Source organism: Herpailurus yagouaroundi, unplaced genomic scaffold (genome assembly GCF_014898765.1).
Source record: "Herpailurus yagouaroundi ecotype Mexico unplaced genomic scaffold, PumYag 198, whole genome shotgun sequence".
Lineage (NCBI taxonomy): Eukaryota > Metazoa > Chordata > Mammalia > Carnivora > Felidae > Herpailurus > Herpailurus yagouaroundi.
In genome coordinates, this window is record NW_024412429.1 from 17673783 (window position 1) to 17692042 (window position 18260).

Genomic DNA, 18260 nt, shown 5'->3' on the forward strand with positions numbered 1-18260 from the left:
AAAAAATAAGGAAAAGGCTATGGCATATTAAGATATATTCAGGCCAATCGAGTACTGTATTCTAGAGCCAGAATTAGGGTGTGGAGTCTGGGAGGCTGTTAGGATCAAGGACTTCAAAATTAACTTTTAAACAGTAGAGAATTTTTCCCAACAAAATCTGACACTGTTATAATCCACAAATGCTTCCCTCTGTAATTTTCCTTTCTTATTAATTGGAAGAAATAAATACCAGGGCATTATGTTTCAAGTTTTAAAAAGCATGGCTGATTCTGATAAACATGAAAACCCTGTTAACCTTTCTCCCATTTTAATATATATTCTGTAAATGCAGGGAGGTGTTCTTGGAGGTACACATGTTCCTGGCTGAAAACCTGCTGTGTCTGTAGTACATCCCTACCTATCAAGCTTGTTCTGTCAGGCTTTTATCAATTTGACTTATTTATTTGAACTGCAGTTTTACCTCTCTATTTCCAAAATATAAGAATTCTACGGTAGGGTTTATTTTCTTGAGAGAAGATGAGGATGTGGGACGTTACTGAGGGAGACAGAAAGAGAAGAAAAGACGGAGGCAGGACTGCAGTAAGAATGAAGGACAGAGCAAAGGAAAACGGGGAATAACATACTTTCTAAACTCTAACCACCTGCCAACAACATGTCTCACGGCGCATTAATTAGAAATTTGCTCAAATTAGTGATTATTTTACTTAAAAGTAGCATTTCTTAAATTTAATGATGGTTTTCTCCCTAATGACTAAATCCTTTAATATCGGCTGATGACCAAATGATGGCTGACATTTATGCTGAAATTCTAAAACAAGATACATATCTGCGATATTCTTCAGTATTCTTTACGAAGCGGGGATGAGTAGAGACTTCCTGAGAAATTGAAACCCAAGTTAAAACACATCTGAGTGGTCAAAATTTATATCTTAAGGGCAGAGAGAGAACCTCAGGGTGAGAAATACTGACGCCAATGAGCCCCAGGCTGGTGATGTGCTGGGAGGGGCGGGCAGAGGCAAGTGCAAGCTGCTGTGACAAGCCACTTCCACCGCCAGGAAGCTATTACCATGCGATCCGTGGAGGAAACATCCTTTCCATAAAGAGAAGCTTTCAAAAGACAAGTCTGACCAAACCAGAAAAATATCTCCCATGAGGGACCCTGGGCCAAGAAAAGCCCCCCCCCCCCAAACTTTGAGATTATGTAATAGTCTGAAAGAAGCTATATAAAAGCCTAAGATGACTACAGTGATAACAGAGTACGTAAAAATACAGCAAAAGATACTATAAATAAAAGAGACAGATTTGCAAAAGTACCATCAACAACCTCTAGAAATAAAAAGTAGCCACTGAAATGAAAAAGTCAAACAGATTAAACAGTAGACTGTATACAGTCAAAGACACAGCTAGTGATCTGGAAGATAAGCCTAAGATCACTACCCAGAACACAGAGATAAAGTGACAGAAAACATGAAAGAGGGGTGAAAAAATCTCACATAAATCAAAAAAGGAGTTCCTGAAGGAGACAACGGATAGGAAGTGGCAAACTTTGAAGAGATGCTTGCTGAAAAAGCTTCTAAAACTAAAGAAGAGAAATAACAGATTCTCAAAGATAATAGCATAACTTGATCATCTAGTTAAATTATCGGAGCATGGATGCATAAACATTTTCAGGTAAAGTTTGGGGGAATTCACCAACCACCGGCTGCTGCTGAAAGAACTACTAATAATGTTTTTTTTTTTTTTTGATAAGAAGGAGATTAATACAAAAGGAAAGAATAGATGAATAAATCTAAAGTTCTAACTCTAAAAAAAGGGGAAAGACCATGGCAGTGGGCAGGGTGGCATAAACTGCTTAAAACAAAGTAAAACTAAAACATTAAGAAATAACAAGAAATTGGAAATATGAAGCCCAGAGAAGCATTCTAAGGTCTTGAAAGTATTTAGGAAGAATACTCTAAAATGTTGCCAAACCAAACCTACATGTTAGGGGCACCTGGCTGGCTCAGTTGGTAAAGCATGTGACTCTTGAACTCGGGGTTGTGAGCTCGAGCGCCAGGTTGGGCGTGGAGCCTACTTAAACACACACACACACACACACACACACACACACACACACACACATTAAATGTGTAGGGATCACTATTAGAGAAAGCTAAATAGAATGTAGCTTCTAAATAAAAAGACTGAACAAAAGGAGAATGAAAATTTGATTAAACTTAGATGGCAGCAAAGGAGGAAAAAAGAGAAAGAAGTAGAAAAAAAAATATGACAAGAATAATCCCAGATATATCAGTAATCACAACTGCAATTTAATTAAATGTATTTGGGGGCGCCTGGGTGGCGCAGTCGGTTAAGTGTCCGACTTCAGCCAGGTCACGATCTCAGGGTCCCTGAGTTCGAGCCCCGCGTCGGGCTCTGGGCTGATGGCTCAGAGCCTGGAGCCTGTTTCCGATTCTGTGTCTCCCTCTCTCTCTGCCCCTCGCCCGTTCATGCTCTGTCTCTCTCTGTCCCAAAAATAAATAAACGTTGAAAAAAAATTAAAAAAAATAATTAAATGTATTTGTTTAGATACAAGAGATCAGCACACTAAATTTTTAAAATTCAGCTATATACTGTTCATAAGAAACACACAATATAATTCACTCACCCATTCTTTTATTATGTTGAGAGCCTACTTGTCAAATCAAAGAACAGGCAAAAATCCCTGCCCTTGCAGAGCTTACATTACAGAGGTAGGAGAGACTGGGGGGGGGGGGGGGTGGTGGGGGGGGGGGGGGTGGTGATGGTGTGGAAGAACAAGGCTCTCAACAAGTGGCCAACAAACTATGGTCACTGGACAAGTATGGCTCACTGCCGGTTCTGTGAAAAAAGTTTTACCGGAATACAGCTATGCTCACTTGTTTACTTATTGTCTATGGCTGTTATTGTGTTACGACAGCAGAGCTGAATAGCTGTGACAAACTGCATGGCTTGCAAAATCAGACATAGTTTACTATTTGGCCCTTTATCAGATCATGTGGAGACTTGCTGATCATATTAGGAAGTCTGAGTACGTGGGGACCCATCATAGCACAGAAAGGTCGGAAGTAAAAGGACTAAAGTAAAATAAATAGTTTGCACTTCGGGTACCACTCTAAGAGATGCAAAGTAAGAGCAGTCAATTGCTGGAGATATTTGAAGGCAGTGGTACACTAAAGATTAACAACAAAACCCAAATCCAGCTCCGGGCCTGACTGAATTGACTAAAGTCTTCACACTAATAACCTGGAAAAAAAAAAAAAGAGCTGTTCTCATTTCCGGGTGCAAATACTACTTATCTCAGTCTCTTCTGTTTGTTTTTTTTTTTTTCATACAATACTGGCATTCAACAAAAAATTATGAGACACACAGAAAAGCAAGAGAAAAATCCAACTTCTCACCAAGAGATAAAGCAATCAATAGAACCATACTAACAGATGATCTAGATGCTAGAACCACCTGACAGGGAATTTTAAAATAACTATGATTAATATGTTAAAAAAAAATCTAGTTAAAAAGACGGATAGCAAACAGGCAGGACCCAACAGATAATCTGACAAATGGAAATTACACACAAAAAAAGAGTCAAATGCTGGCAATTAAATATGGTATCAGAGATAAAGAATTCCTTCAACAGACTTAACAGCATACTGGATACAGAAGAATCAGTTAACCTGGAAGACAGAAATTGCCCAAACAAGAGGAAACAAGTGGAAAAAAGAACAAATATCAAAAAGTCTAATATACATGTAATCAGTTAAAGAGAAGAGAAAAACAAGGCAGAAGAAATATTTAAAGAGACAATGGGCAAATATCTTCCAAAATTAATGAAAGACAATCAATCATAGATCAAAGGAACCCAGAGATCTCCAAGCAGTAGTTAAACAAAAACCAAACACATCATAGTCAAACTGCTGAAAACTAGACACCATCTTGAAGGCCACTTGGAAGTTTTGAAGGTGACACAGCAGGCAAATATGTAAAATTGAAATAAAGCGAGTGTAGTAATATTCATTTCAGAAAAAGATGACTTTAGGGCAAAATATGAGACATAAAGAGGGTTCTTATTACTTAGTGATAAAAGTGTGGAGGGGGAAGGTTCCAACCATCCAACTTTATTTCTGTTTCAATTTTATTTTCCAACCAATCCATCTCAGGACATACATTCTAGGATGGGGGCTAAGCACTCTTCCCAGTAATTCTCTGTATTAGCAATCCTTTCTACCAAAATAGGAAAGTATACCACAGAGCTGAGAAGGCCAATATTGGTAGCAGAGATCCTTTAACAAGGCAGAAATCTGGTTAAAAAAAAAATTGAGGAAAAATAGAGGAGCCACAGTCACTGAAGCAGCCACAGCTGCTGAAGGTTGTGGGCATATTTTGAAGTTAAGGAGTGAATTCTTCAGAATGTTTCTGCAACAGAAAAATGTTATTACATCCCTGGGGATTCACAAAGAATGGAGTTTCTGCAATGGCTGTAGATGGCTTGCCTTTGGGGAAAAATGGCAAGATACATTTATGATTAGACTGAACCCTGAAAGTAAAATACTGTGAATCCATGACCTCAAATTCTGTTTGAGAGATTTCTTTCCAGTGAAGACAAAATCTTAGAGCAGAGTTATAATTATATTATGTTATATTACTTAGGAATGAAAAATGTAGTTTATAGACTCTTCAGGATCTCTTAAGTATGTCTGTTGATTATAAACAAGATAAAAAGTGCTCTGAAGATAGTAGGAAAGAGATATGACCCTCTACTTCTTAGCAATTATTTCTTCTAAGTGCCTGGATTTTTATGTGCCCAGTTCACTTTTCATTTGTGGCTTGGGAGTTTTAGGTAGAAATCTCAGGAAGATGAATGACAAAATAGGGGTGTCAAGATGAATCACTATGAAAATTCAGCTAAAGGTAATAAACTTTTTCTCTCGTTGTGGTCTGTCTGCAGTTTTAATCTTCACCATATAAACCATTACACAGTACATATCATTAAGAACCCTTATTAGACTCATAATGAAGAAAAGTCATTATAGTGTTTGTTTATAGACACTTTTGCTCTGATCAGGCCCCACGAAATGAAAAAAGGGTGAGTGTTAACTACAGAGCAAGAAACATGACAATTATACTTCTGGCGTCCAAAAGAAGGGAACTAGCTTAGAAAGAGAGTCAGGCAGGCTTACAAAATTGGGCTGCAGTCGTGGGGTGAGGCTAGAAAATTTCACCTCTGTTACAAGAAATGGCTTTGAAAAGGGATTTGAGAAATCCCTGAGACTGGTTTTTGGGTTTTGTTTCTTTGTTTTGACATGTTAAGAAAGTGTTACAAACACAATCACATCAACCACACATAAGGATAATTTGGGCTCATGTGCTATCTAGTAATATGTATTTATACGGGAGGAGGGGTGATTTGTTACACAGACTTCCATGGGTAAGCTAAAGGAAAAATTCTCTCTCCATTCTTGTCATTCGTTTAGATGTAGACAAATATGGACTTAAAAAGCCAGGCTATGAAGAATCGATTGTTAGCCAGGACTTCCATTTAAAGATGACTAAACATTGTATTTATATAATTTTCCACCTCCTGAATCCCCAAGACAATGACAGAGGAGTAAAACCATCAATCCAACAACAACAAACAAGGGGAAAAAGGCAATTAATGGACAAGAGATTTCAACAAATTTCTGGAAGGCTGAAAGTAGATGGAATAGCAGGCTAATGAAGGAGGGTGGGGAAAGCTACAATCTCGGACAAAGCAGCAGCTCATCTGCACTGCAGAGACCTACTGAGGCTCCAGACTGAAGACTGCAGGTGACAACAGGAGGCCGAAGTTAAGGAAATAAGGCTTTAATTGGATATCTGTTTATGCAACAGTCGGCCTTACCCTATCCTGTGGGACAGACAGTTGCATGTCTATTCTCACGGCCACCCAACATGGATTTCTCAAGCTGGTCCCCATATACAAACAACGTTAGGCCGTGATGGTAGTGTTCCCTCCTAGTAGCTGGCTCCTCACTCATCACATAGCAAAGTCTCCCAAGTGACAAGTCCCTCGTTCTCACGTAGGTTTCCACTTAGTTTTCTCAGTCTTTCATTCTCAAATATAAATTGGGGTGCCTGGGTGGCTTAGTCAGTTAAGCGTCCGACTTTGGCTCAGGTCATAATCTCGCGGTCCATGAGGTCAAACCCTGTGTCCGGCTTTGTGCTGACAGCCAGAGCCTGGAGCCTGTTTCAGATTCTGTGTCTCCCTCTCTCTCCGCCCCTCCCCTACTGGCGCTCTGTCTCTCTAAGAATAAATAAACATTAAGAAAAAAAATTTTAAATATTAACCAACAGCCATGGATCACCATACATTTCGGAAACGTCTGACATGTCAAAGATCTATATAAACAAAGAGAAAGACTAAACCCAGATTAAGCAGAGAGGATTTAGGAGCTAGACGAAAACTTAAATTCTAATTAGCATCATTAAGAGATCTAAGACATTCATGCACCCATGCAACAACAGTCTGCTATGAAAAAGGAATTCGAGAAATAGCTCTTATACATTAAGAACATCACTGCTGAAATGAAAACTTCATACATGGGTTGGAACAAAAATTAAGGAAACCTCCTGAATTATATAATGGGAAAGATAAGGAGGTAGGATATCTGAGGACAGGGCTATGAGAAGTAGAAGGTTGGTATAGGATGTTGAATAGCTGAGTAAGAGAAGCTCTAGAAAGAGACAATGGAAAAACTGGGACTCAGGAGGGGATTTCCAGAACTGAAGGGAGAAATAAGCCTTTCAACAGGAGTTCACTGGATATGAAACAAGGATGATTAAAAAAAAACACCACACCTAGACATAACTGTGTCTATATACAGAATATGTATATATACATCTACAGAATATACAGAATATAATGTAACATATATAAATGTATAAAATTAAAATATATCCAATCATGTATGAGTAAAGACTGTGCTGTAGTTGCTTTAGCAGTATTTGCATCGTAACAGTATTTTGTTTAGCCAAAAACAGATTAATTAAATTTTTAGTATTCTGAAATCCAAGGTAATTTTAGTAGTAAAGGAGCTTAAGTATATTTCTATACTACCTGTTCAAAGGGCATTAAATAAATTAATACCCTGAAGTGTGAAGTATGAAGGAAGTGTGAAGGAAGGAACAAAGTTAAAGGAACTATTTCAAGAGCATTTTTGTATTTATAAAAATACTATTACTATTACTTTGTATTTATAAATCGGTATCCCATTAGAGAAGCAACTTTTTTTGTTAGATGAGTCCATTTCATTTCACACTAGGAAAAATTCAGCATTGTAGATTTTTCATTATCAAGTACATCTCTCAACTAAACCTCAAGGTCCTTGAGGGTAAACACTGATTTTGTACCACCTGGTATCTAGTACTAAATGTCGACAATTGTAGGCACTTGATAAATATCTATCACATGTAAAATAGTGACAACAATTGACTTTTAATGAATGGTGGAGTAAAATACCAATTTTAGGCCCAAGAGACAGAAATACTGATAAAACAGAAACATGAAATTTATTTTAGAGTTCTCCCTGAATGTTTAGTTTTAGTATTTTTCACTTAACACAGCTGAATACATTTTGAAATCTGGCAAGACTTTTAAGTCGCTCCCAATGCAGAAAGGTGGCGTTGTTTTATATGCTAGTTCTGCCTAGGCAATAACCTAAGTGATGTATTTAACACCTCAATCACACACTGACTTTGGTTTCAAAACCTACCTATCTACTTTTAGATATACACACAAAAAAGAGAAGGAATAACAGGTAGTGGAAAAAAACATTCAGTACCTTATAAATCCTCTTTCAGGCAAAACTACATTTTAACATATAAAGGTAATTTAAGCATACAACTCCCTCTTGTGGTTGTTAAAATAAGTATTAGTGAATTCAAATACTGGGGCCCTTAAACCAGTCCTACCGGCATTTTTTTAAAGCAGCAGTTTAGAAAGCTTAGTCTTTACCCAGCTTTTGTCAACTTCCAGGAACGATGGACACAATTTCTTACTCAGCTTTATTGGTAATTAGAAAAACACACTTCAAGTTTCAGATGGTGTTAGCTTTACTAATTTTAGGTATTTAAAAAAAAATTTTTTTTAATGTTTTATTTATTTTTGAGACAGGGAGCAGCAGAGCATGAACAGGGGAGGGTCAGAGAGAGGGAGACACAGAATCTAAGACAGGCTCCAGGCTCTGAGCTGTCAGCACAGAGCCTGGCGCGGGGCTCGAACTCACTGACTGAGAGATCATGACCTGAGCCGAAGTCGGCCGCTTAACCGACTGAGCCATCCAGGCGCCCCATAATTTTAGGTATTTTTATAGTGTAAATAACATGTAATTTCTCTAAAAGTTAAAAAAAAAAAAAAGAGATACTGTCTACCTACCATGTTTCAGGCACTGTACAAGCATTACAGAGAGAAGGGAGCAAGTTAGAAGAGATCCCATCCCTTGTGGCACTGACATTCAGAGCACGGTCAGATTTTTTTCTTCTTATGAAATGTGGGTATATGAATTAGTAATGGAAGAAAGAACAGTAAAAATGGTTAACCATAAAATGAACCAAAAATTAATTTTGATTTGTTCTCCTCCCAAATGGGGGGTAAGAGAAAAAAGAAAATGTCTGACTTAAGCTTTTAAAATAACAGCATGGAACGTAGCATACATTCTGAAAACTGCATTTCCATTGTGGGGGGTGGGGGTGGGAAGTAAGAGAAAATGAGGAAGAGAACAAATGCACTTGAGACCTAAGGTGAAGAGATACGGAATCACCACTGTTGTCCGGGAATGGTGATGACAGGGTTGACATTCAAGAAGGAAAAATTGTAATTCTAATTAAGGTATTCACAGTTTTTTTTTTTCAACTGCCTCTCTTAGGCCCCACGTAGGTCTCGCATCTGCATAACTATTTTACAAATGGTAAAGCACTAGACAAATGTGCAGCTTTTGTATTATTAACAAATGTCAAGTCTTTATAATTCTTACAGAAAACTCCTTTATCCTACAGTTTTTAAGGGTTTACCCCATCTCCCCCCAAAAGTAGTTTAATTCTTCAGTCATCATTCTTACATTCTGTTTCTTTAGACAAAAAGTTTGACTTGAACTTGTGGGGAAATTACGCGATTTCTCAGGTGCCTACTCTTTTTAATTGGTGCCAGTAAAAAAAACTTGCTAAAAAAAAAAGAGGATGCAAAGTGCATATTAAAAGAATACCTTTGCCACTGGAAAATGTACCAGGTATTTATGGATATAAAGATCTTTGGCTTATTAGAGAGAGAGAGAGAGAGAGAGAGAGAGAGAGAGAGAGAGAAATTTGCAACTGGAAATCTGATAGGTACTTACTTCTAATATCTTTTTATATTTTTGTCTGTCATGACAATTTCACATGCCAAAGTCAGTTATGTGCCTAAGTCACTGTACCTAACAAAGTACAATGTCAGCTTCTAAAATAAATCAAAACTGTTCTAGACTGTAACTGTTGACAGCAGAGGTATTTGTTTTATATGCCAACGTATAATTACTGTCACTTATTTAGTGATGGAGTCACAAAAGATTGAGAGATGGCAATTACTCATTAAAATTATGTTTCCTGATGTTTTCATCTACTTTTGCCATTTAAAAAAAATTTTAACGTTTATTCATTTTTGAGAGACAGAGAGAGACAGAGCATGAGTGGGGAAGGGGCAGAGAGAGAGGGAGACACAGAATTGGAAGCAGGCTCCAGGCTCCGAGCTGTCAGCATAGAGCCTGACGCGGGGCTCGAACTCACAGACCATGAGATCATGACCTGAGCCGAAGTCGGACGCTCAACCAACTGAGCCAGCCAGGTGCCCCTACTTTTGCCATTTTTAAAGACAGTTTGAAATCAGATCTTTCAACAGTGCTGAAACTGGGCCTCTAATGTGGGCCACAGATGTAACAAAACTATAAGGAATGATGCCTAACTCCTATGATTAGGCTTCTGCTAGATAAACACTTTGTTGGCCTTTATTTGTGTGTATAAGTAAGATTCTACATATAATTTTACAGCATTAAGATAGAGACACTGTCTAAAACTTCTGTTATAGAGAAAAAGAAAACCAAGGCCTAGAGATACCAAAAGAGCCTCAAAGAAATACAACTGGATGAACCATTAAAGGAACTGGGGGATGTTTATAGCTTAGAAAAGTTTTGAAGGGTTGCCACAGCAAAGAGAAATGAGTCCAGTTCAATAGGGTTCCAAAGAATATCACTATAAAGAGAAGATATGTGCAAGATTTCTGGTCTTTTTTCAAAATCTTGGAATGGTGAAAGGCTTTCTAAATAAGACCTAAAACCCAGAAGCCAGAAAGAAAAAAAAAAAGGTTGATAAGTTTGAACATATAAAAGTAAGAAACTTTATAAAATAAAAAAATTATTGACCAAGTTAAAACAACGTATTAGGAAAAAACAGTAGGTATCTTATAAAAACAGACAAGTTCACAAAATACAAACAGCTTAAAAAATTAACACATGAAAAGGTGCTCAACCTCACTCATTTTCAAAGATGCAAATTTTAAAAAACCCGAGCAATAAATTTTTACCTATCAAACTGACAAAGACGTATTTTTTTTTTCAATCACCTATATCGTGATGATATTCATCACGAGGGAGGGAAGGAGAAAAAGAACATTCTTACAAATGTTGTCAAAAGTGTTCCCCGTTTACAAATATGAGATTATAAACTGGTAGCTAGATAGAGTCTCAAAACTGGCAATATTTTCTGTGATAGTCATCGGTGTCCTTCACCAAATATTTCTGGCTCTCTGCCTTCCAGGTATATACAGTAGAATTATGCCTCCCCATTCTCCAGGAATTAGATGTGGTTACGGGTGGCTGTGTAACTTCCTTTAGCTAAAGAGTAACAAGTGTCAGGGCAGAAGCTTAAGGAATCAGTGCTGATTTGCTGATTTTCCTTTGTTTTATCTGAACAATCATGGAAACGTGGAATGGCGCTTCCCTCAACCTGGGTCCTTAAGTGAGGATGATATAGAACAGAGCCCACCAGCTAATCTACTGTGGCAAGTGAGCTAGAAATAAACTTTGGTTGTTAAAGACACGGTTTGTTACTGACGTATAACCAAGCCTAAATGATACATCTATCAAAATTAAAAATACACATATCCTTTGACACATCAGTTCCACTCCTGGTAATCTCTTCTGCCAACATACTTGGACATGGGCATAAATATGTATGTACAGGATTTTTACTGCAGTGGTTTGTAAAAATAAGACCTTAATGTCTATCTATCAAGAAAGGACTGGTTATGGATTATGGTACAAACTACTGTGCAGCCATGTTTTAACAAAGAGATCTATCTGCACCTGCTGTCATGGAATGCTCTCAAAGTGATAAAGAAAAAAAAAATGACAAACACAAAACACAAGATACTATATTTCATTTGTATAAAAATATATCTATATACCTATATACCTTGATTTGCTACATTTCAGTTTCTAGAAGAATGCAAAATGAAATATTTGTGAATAGCTATCAGTTGCCTCTGGCGAGATGAACTTTTCACTACAAACCCTTTTGTTCTGATTGCATTTAAACAAAACAAAGCAAAACAAAACATCAAGTATATGTAGAAAAATACTCCAGTACAATTTCTATTAGAATCCCAGCTGACTTCTTTGTAGAAATTGACAAGTTTATTCTAAAATTTATATAGAACAGCAAGAGACTGCAAATAGCCAAAATAATCTTGAAAAAGAACCAAGCAGAATTTACAGGTCTCAATTTCAAAACTTACTACAAAGTAACAATGATCAAGACAGTGTAGTACTGGCCTAAAGATAGACATATAGATCAATGAAAAAGAACTGAGAGTCCAGAAATAAACCATGTGTTTATGGTCAACTGATTTTCTATGAGGGTGCCAAGACCATTCAGCGAGGAAAGAAAAGCCTTTCCAACAAATGGTGCTGGGGCATCTGGATAAGCCCCAGGTGAAAGAATGAAATTGGACCCTTACCTCATACTATTATATAGAAATTAAGTCAAAATACATCAAAGACCAAAATACAAGCACTAAAACTACAAAACTCTTAAAAGAAAACATAGGAGTAAATTCTCATGACCTTTGCTTTGGCAACTGATTTTTAGATATGACACTAAAAACAGGAGCAATGAACGGAAAAACAGATAAATTAGATTGCAGCTAAATTAAAAACTTTTGTGCTTCAAACAACAGTCAAGAAAATGAAAAGACAGGGGGCCTGGCTGGCTCAGTTGGCAGAGCATGCAACTCTTGACTGTGGGAATCATGAGTTCAAGCCCCACATTGGGCATAGAGCTTACGTGAAATAAAAACTCACAGAATGGGAAAACATAACTGCAAATCATCAGAGACTTATATTCAGAATACACAAAAGAATTCATACAACTCAATAATAAAAAGACAACCCAATTTAAAAAAGGCAAAGGCTATAAATAGGCATTTCTCCAAAGAAAATACACAAATGGCCAATAAACACATGTCGTAATCCTCAACATCATTAGCCGTCAGAGAAATGCAAATCAAAACCACAAAGAAATACAACTTCATAGCTACTAGGATAACAAGATTCAAAGTCAAATGATGGCAACTATTGATGATGTGGAAAAATCAAAATACTCACATACAGTTGGTGGGAATGCAAAATGGTACAGCCACTTTGGAAAACAGTCTGGCAGTTCCCCAATGGTTAGCCACAGAATTAGTATACGAATCAGGAATTCTACTCCCAGTATATATTCAAGAGAAATAAAACCAAATGTCCACCAAAAAGGTGTACATGAATGTTTACAGCGGCATCATTCATAATAGTTAAAAGATGGAAACAACCTAAATGTCCATCAACTGATGAATGAACAAGCAAAAATGTGGTCTCCATCTATACAAAAGCACGTTGTTCAGCTGAAAAAAAGAATGCAAGTAATAACATATGCTGCAACATGGATGAATTCTACAACACTATGCTAGATGAAAAGAGCCAGTCATGAAAGTCTCCATATTAGGTAATTCCATTTATTGTAAGAGTCCAGAATATATAAATTTAGAGCCAGAAAGTAGATTAGTGGTTGCTTAAGGCTGAGGGTAGGGGTGATGGGGCAGGCAGCTGATAGCTAAAGGGTGTGGAGTTTCTGAGGTGACAAAAATGTTTAGTATTGGTTGTGGCTATGGTGGTACATGTGACTCTGCCCAAAATCATTGGTTTGTACACCGTAAGTAAGTGAATTTCATGGGTGTAAATTCTATCTCAATAAAGCTACTAAAATGAATAAAAATGTTTAAAAAGTATATTAAAAGAATGAAAGAGGTTTGTACAGGCTGAAATGCAATGATCTTAAGCAAAAACTGTGGAGCGTACCTCTCCAGTGTTTATGTCCTACATACGGTAGGTTATGTATGTATTATAAAATCCCACGTGTGTATTTATGTATGCCATATGTGTATAGTGGGTTCCCGTTACAAAAAGTATGTGTGTGTACGTGTATGATTACAGAGAGAAGGGGGATCAAGACTGTTAGTGGAGGTTACCTCTGATAGTTAAATGGTGGGAGGGCCGGGGGGAGACACAGGCAGGTGTTGAAAGGAGACAGATTGTAATCCTATCTTCCTTTTTTGGGGGGGGGGGGAGTTGAAATTTCTTTTATCATGTGCATATGTTACTGCATAATACTTTTTAAAGAGACCAGTTTAATGCAAGAAATAACTTGCCAAAAGGCAGAACTGTGCAAAGTGGGATTTGCTACCTCGGGAGGCAGCTTCTCTCTCCTCAGGGATTGAAGTACGTACAGAATGGGTTTACAATGACTAGGGATCGTGAGGACTAAGTGTTAACTGGGCAAGTGGGCTGGATGACCTCTGCACAATTGTACACAGTTGTACAATTCTAAATGACTTTTTTTTTTTATTAAATTTTTTTTTCAACGTTTTTTATTTTTTTGGGACAGAGAGAAACAGAGCATGAACGGGGGAGGGGCAGAGAAAGAGGGAGACACAGCATCGGAAACAGGCTCCAGGCTCCGAGCCATCAGCCCAGAGCCTGACGCGGGGCTCGAACTCACGGACCGCAAGATCGTGACCTGGCTGAGGTCGGACGCTTAACCGACTGCGCCACCCAGGCGCCCCCTAAATGACTTTTGAAGTCTCTTCCAATCCTGAGATTTCAAATTAAGAAAGGTAGTAAGTCTTGAGACTGGGAAGAACCTATGAGAGGTAGGGCAGATTCAAAACTAATTTAAATTTTATCTCCTCTTGAAAAGAATATTTAGCCCTCTCAATTTTTGTCATGATTAGCATATTTATTGAATATTGTTAAATAGAAAGTGTGATTTGGAGGGAAGCACTGGTTAAAAAAAAAGGACAAGGAATAGCACTGCTAGGAATTTACCCAAGGGATACAGGAGTACTGATGCATAGGGGCACTTGTACCCCAATGTTTATACCAGCACTCTCAACAATAGCCAAATTGTGGAAAGAGCCTAAATGTCCATCAACTGATGAATGGATAAAGAAATTGTGGTTTATATACCCAATGGAGTACTACATGGCAATGAGAAAGAACGAAATATGGCCCTTTGTAGCAACGTGGATGGAACTGGAGAGTGTGATGCTAAGTGAAATAAGCCATACAGAGAAAGACAGATACCATATGTTTTCACTCTTATGTGGATCCTGAGAAACTTAACAGAAACCCATGGAGGAGGGGAAGGAAAAAAAAAAAAAAAAGAGGTTAGAGTGGGAGAGAGCCAAACATAAGAGACTCTTAAAAACTGAGAACAAACTGAGGGTTGATGGGGGGTGGAGGGAGGGGAGGGTGGGTGATGGGTATTGAGGAGGGCACCTTTTGGGATGAGCACTGGGTGTTGTATGGAAACCAATTTGACAATAAATTTCATATACTGAAAAAAAAAAAAAAAGGACAAGGAATGAGACATACAAAGTCCAAGGAGCTAAATTTCATCTTGTAATTTTCCTTATTTGTTTTTGTATTTCAGGTTCAAAGTCAAGGCTACTACTTAACAGTATGATAGGACCATAAATATAACTGGGAAAAAAGTAGTAGGGAATCATTAAAAATGTTTATAACCTTATATATGTAAATTTAAAAAAATGTTTACTTATTTTTGAGAGGGAGAGAGAGACAGACAGAGAGTGAGTGGGGGAGGGGCAGAGAGAGGGAATCTGAAGCAAGCTCCAGGCTCTGAGCTGTGAGCACAGAGCCTGATGCGAGGCTCTTCAGAAATAAAAGAGAAGAAGACATCATTTTTGGCACCAGTGGTAATCTGGTAAGAGCCTCTGCCTGCTATAACAAAACATAGAAAGCAGGCCTTTCCTTCCATCCCCCACAATGTAAATTAGTTTGAATCAATGAAATGTTTGTTCTTCACACCTAAAGAAGTTGCCAGTATTACTAAAAGCGTACATCTATGAATGTGAGAGGGCACCAGAAAGTCCCAGAATACAGTGAATGATAAAATATTTACTGGCACTTTTCAGAAGTTAGGTACAGTCAGGCAGTATGACTCAAGGGGGAAAACGTAGCTTGTGGCCACACAGTATCCTTACTAAAAATTGGCAAGCAATTTTTACTTTAACATTTGTTCTTAGCAGATAGAATAGGAGTCTTCTTTATATACAGACTTCAAAAGGGCATTTCTCTCTAACCTGAATTTGTCTTTTCTATTGGGCATTCATTTGTGTCTCTGGTTCCTGTAGTACTTTGATAAGGACTCAAGTGTAATTTAATTCCTTTAGCAGTGGTGTTGGTAGACTTGGGTGATGAAATGAGCAGGACCTGGGAAAGTTTCATTAATTTATCCCTTTTTCTTCTCATTCGATAGCAGAGGGCTTATCAATCAATGTATCTTTTATAGACATAAATTCTCATTTTTGACATGTTTTATTGTAGTATTTTTAGATTTTAAATGTTAGATGAAATACAAATGAAAAAGAATGCATTTAGTGTACCAAATTTATTTATGTATGTTCTGTCCTCAACTTGAGAAAAATATTTTCCTACGACTCTGGTACTTGGCTCAACTTCTCTTTCTATTCTGAAATAGTCTGTTCCAGGAGCTTTAGAGAGATCCATTTCACTGCAGGAGGCAGAGACACTTCTTTTCTCTTTATTACCCATGCCACATAAATCAGAATTCAGGTCTTTTCTTAAAGATCACTATTATTCGGGTCACCGCATTAAGTACCATAGTGAGTGCTGTATAAACTGTAGAGCGTCAAACACGTATAAGTTAACCTCACAAAAGATACATTTTCAGGAAAGAATAATTTTTTTTTAAAGTTTATTTATTTTTGAGACAGAGAGAGACAGATCATGAACGGCGGAGGGTCAGAGAGAGGGAGACACAGAATCTGAAACAGGCTCCAGGCTCTGAGCTGTCGGCACAGAGCCCGACGCGGGGCTTGAACTCACCGAGATCATGACCTGAGCCGAAGTCGGCTGCTTAACTGACTGAGCCACCCAGGCGTCCCGAATAATCTTTTGATTTGAATAGAACCAAGCCAAAGAAACACGAGATCAAGAATTTTGTCACTGGATGATGCCTAAATCTAGGTCAACAGCAGTTCCACACTAAACAGAAAGAAACAAGATGAAAGGGCTGGAGAACAGTACTCCCACCAATCCGGTGTGCACGCACCAGGTAATACAAGGATACGCAGCCACACGAATGTTATGAAATTCCACATGTATGTACATATGTGCAAAGCAAGCGAGTGCTGTTGTTTCAGCTGTCTGAAGGCTGTTAGTGTAGAGAAGTAATTTGAGCGGTGGATTCCGTGGAACCCTGCTATATGTTACTTGGGTAGGCTCTGGGCTCTCAAACCAGGGCCTTCACTCATCAGCATTTTTTTTTTTTCTTTAATGTTCAGGTGCCTTTTGAAGTCTAGTGCTCCCTATACTTCTTTCTCCAGGGGACTGCTTTATTTTTTCAAGTCGTTTTTCTAATTATATCTGTATATTGTGATTTCTTTCCCTATAGCTGCCTGTTTTTGTTTTACTTATTTTTATTGAGTGATCTTTTAGCTTCACGCTTCTTAAACTGGGGCACATGTCGCCCCCACAGTGGTGAACCAGGGGTTATGTGAAGCTACAAGACAAACTTGAAGCATCTATCTAGAGGGTTTATTTTTAAAATGTGGAAAGAGGTTACAGTGCTGTGGTTTAAGAGTGTGGGCTCCACTGTCAATTTCCTAGGTTAGAATCTTGTCATTTGTCCTTTGGCAAGGTATTTACCCTGTTTCTAAGTATGTTAATCTGAAAACAGGAAAAATACTAGTGTCTGCTTTATAGTTGGTTGTGGGAAATAAATGGGCATTCAGAAAAGTGCCTAGCACATAGTAAGCTTTCAGCAGGTATTTATTAGTTACTATGTATCTTACTATTAGATTATTCATTTTCCCCTCTCTGAGCAAAAATAAGCAAGGATGGAAAGATGGGAAATGCTGGCATGGAGATTTAGACAGGGAGACCAGGGATGATTTCACTGAAAAGGTGACATCTGAGTAAAGATCCAAAGGGAATTAACTGGATTCTGGGAGAAGAGAATTTCAGACAGAGAACAGCAAGTACAAAGATCCTAAGGCATCCCTTCCATTGTTTAAGGAAGGCCGTTGGCAAGAAGACCAATACGGCTGGAAGTGGTAAGCAGAAGGAAAAGAGATGAGCGGTGGGCAGTGGATCACATAAGGCTTCATAGCTTTTACTCTGAATGAAATAGCCATCATATGCAGAAGAGTGATATAATCTGACTTACGTTTTTTAACAGCATCTGTCTGGCTGCTGAGCTGAAAGAAGACCATAAGGAAGCAAGAGTGAAAGCAGGTCGGCTACTGCAATAATCCACTTGAGATGATGGTGGCTCAGACCAGAGTGATAATAATGGGGTGGTAAGAAGAGAGAATTCTTGATACACCTTGAAGGTTAGAGTTGATAGATTTTCAGATTAGATGTGAAATATGAAAAAAAGAAGGTGTCAAGGGTGTTTCTGAAGTTTCTGGCCTAATTAAAAAAAAAAAAATTAAATTGCCATGAACTGAGATGGGAAAAGTGATTACAGGGAGAGTAAGCTGGAGGGAATATCAGAAGGTATTTAAGACACGGAAAACTTGAGACGGCCAGTAAACATTCAAATGGAGATGTTAAATAAGTAGTTAAATAAACTGGCTTGAAATTCGGGATTAAGTCTAG

At 38.0% G+C, this 18260-nt stretch overlaps 1 protein-coding gene across 2 annotated transcripts in view; it reads right to left on the reverse strand.

Moving 5' to 3' along the window:
- Positions 1 to 18260, reverse strand: part of TAB2 (TGF-beta activated kinase 1 (MAP3K7) binding protein 2) — a 65238-nt gene that overhangs the window by 16064 nt on the left and 30914 nt on the right. The gene's annotated exons all lie outside the window — the stretch shown is intronic.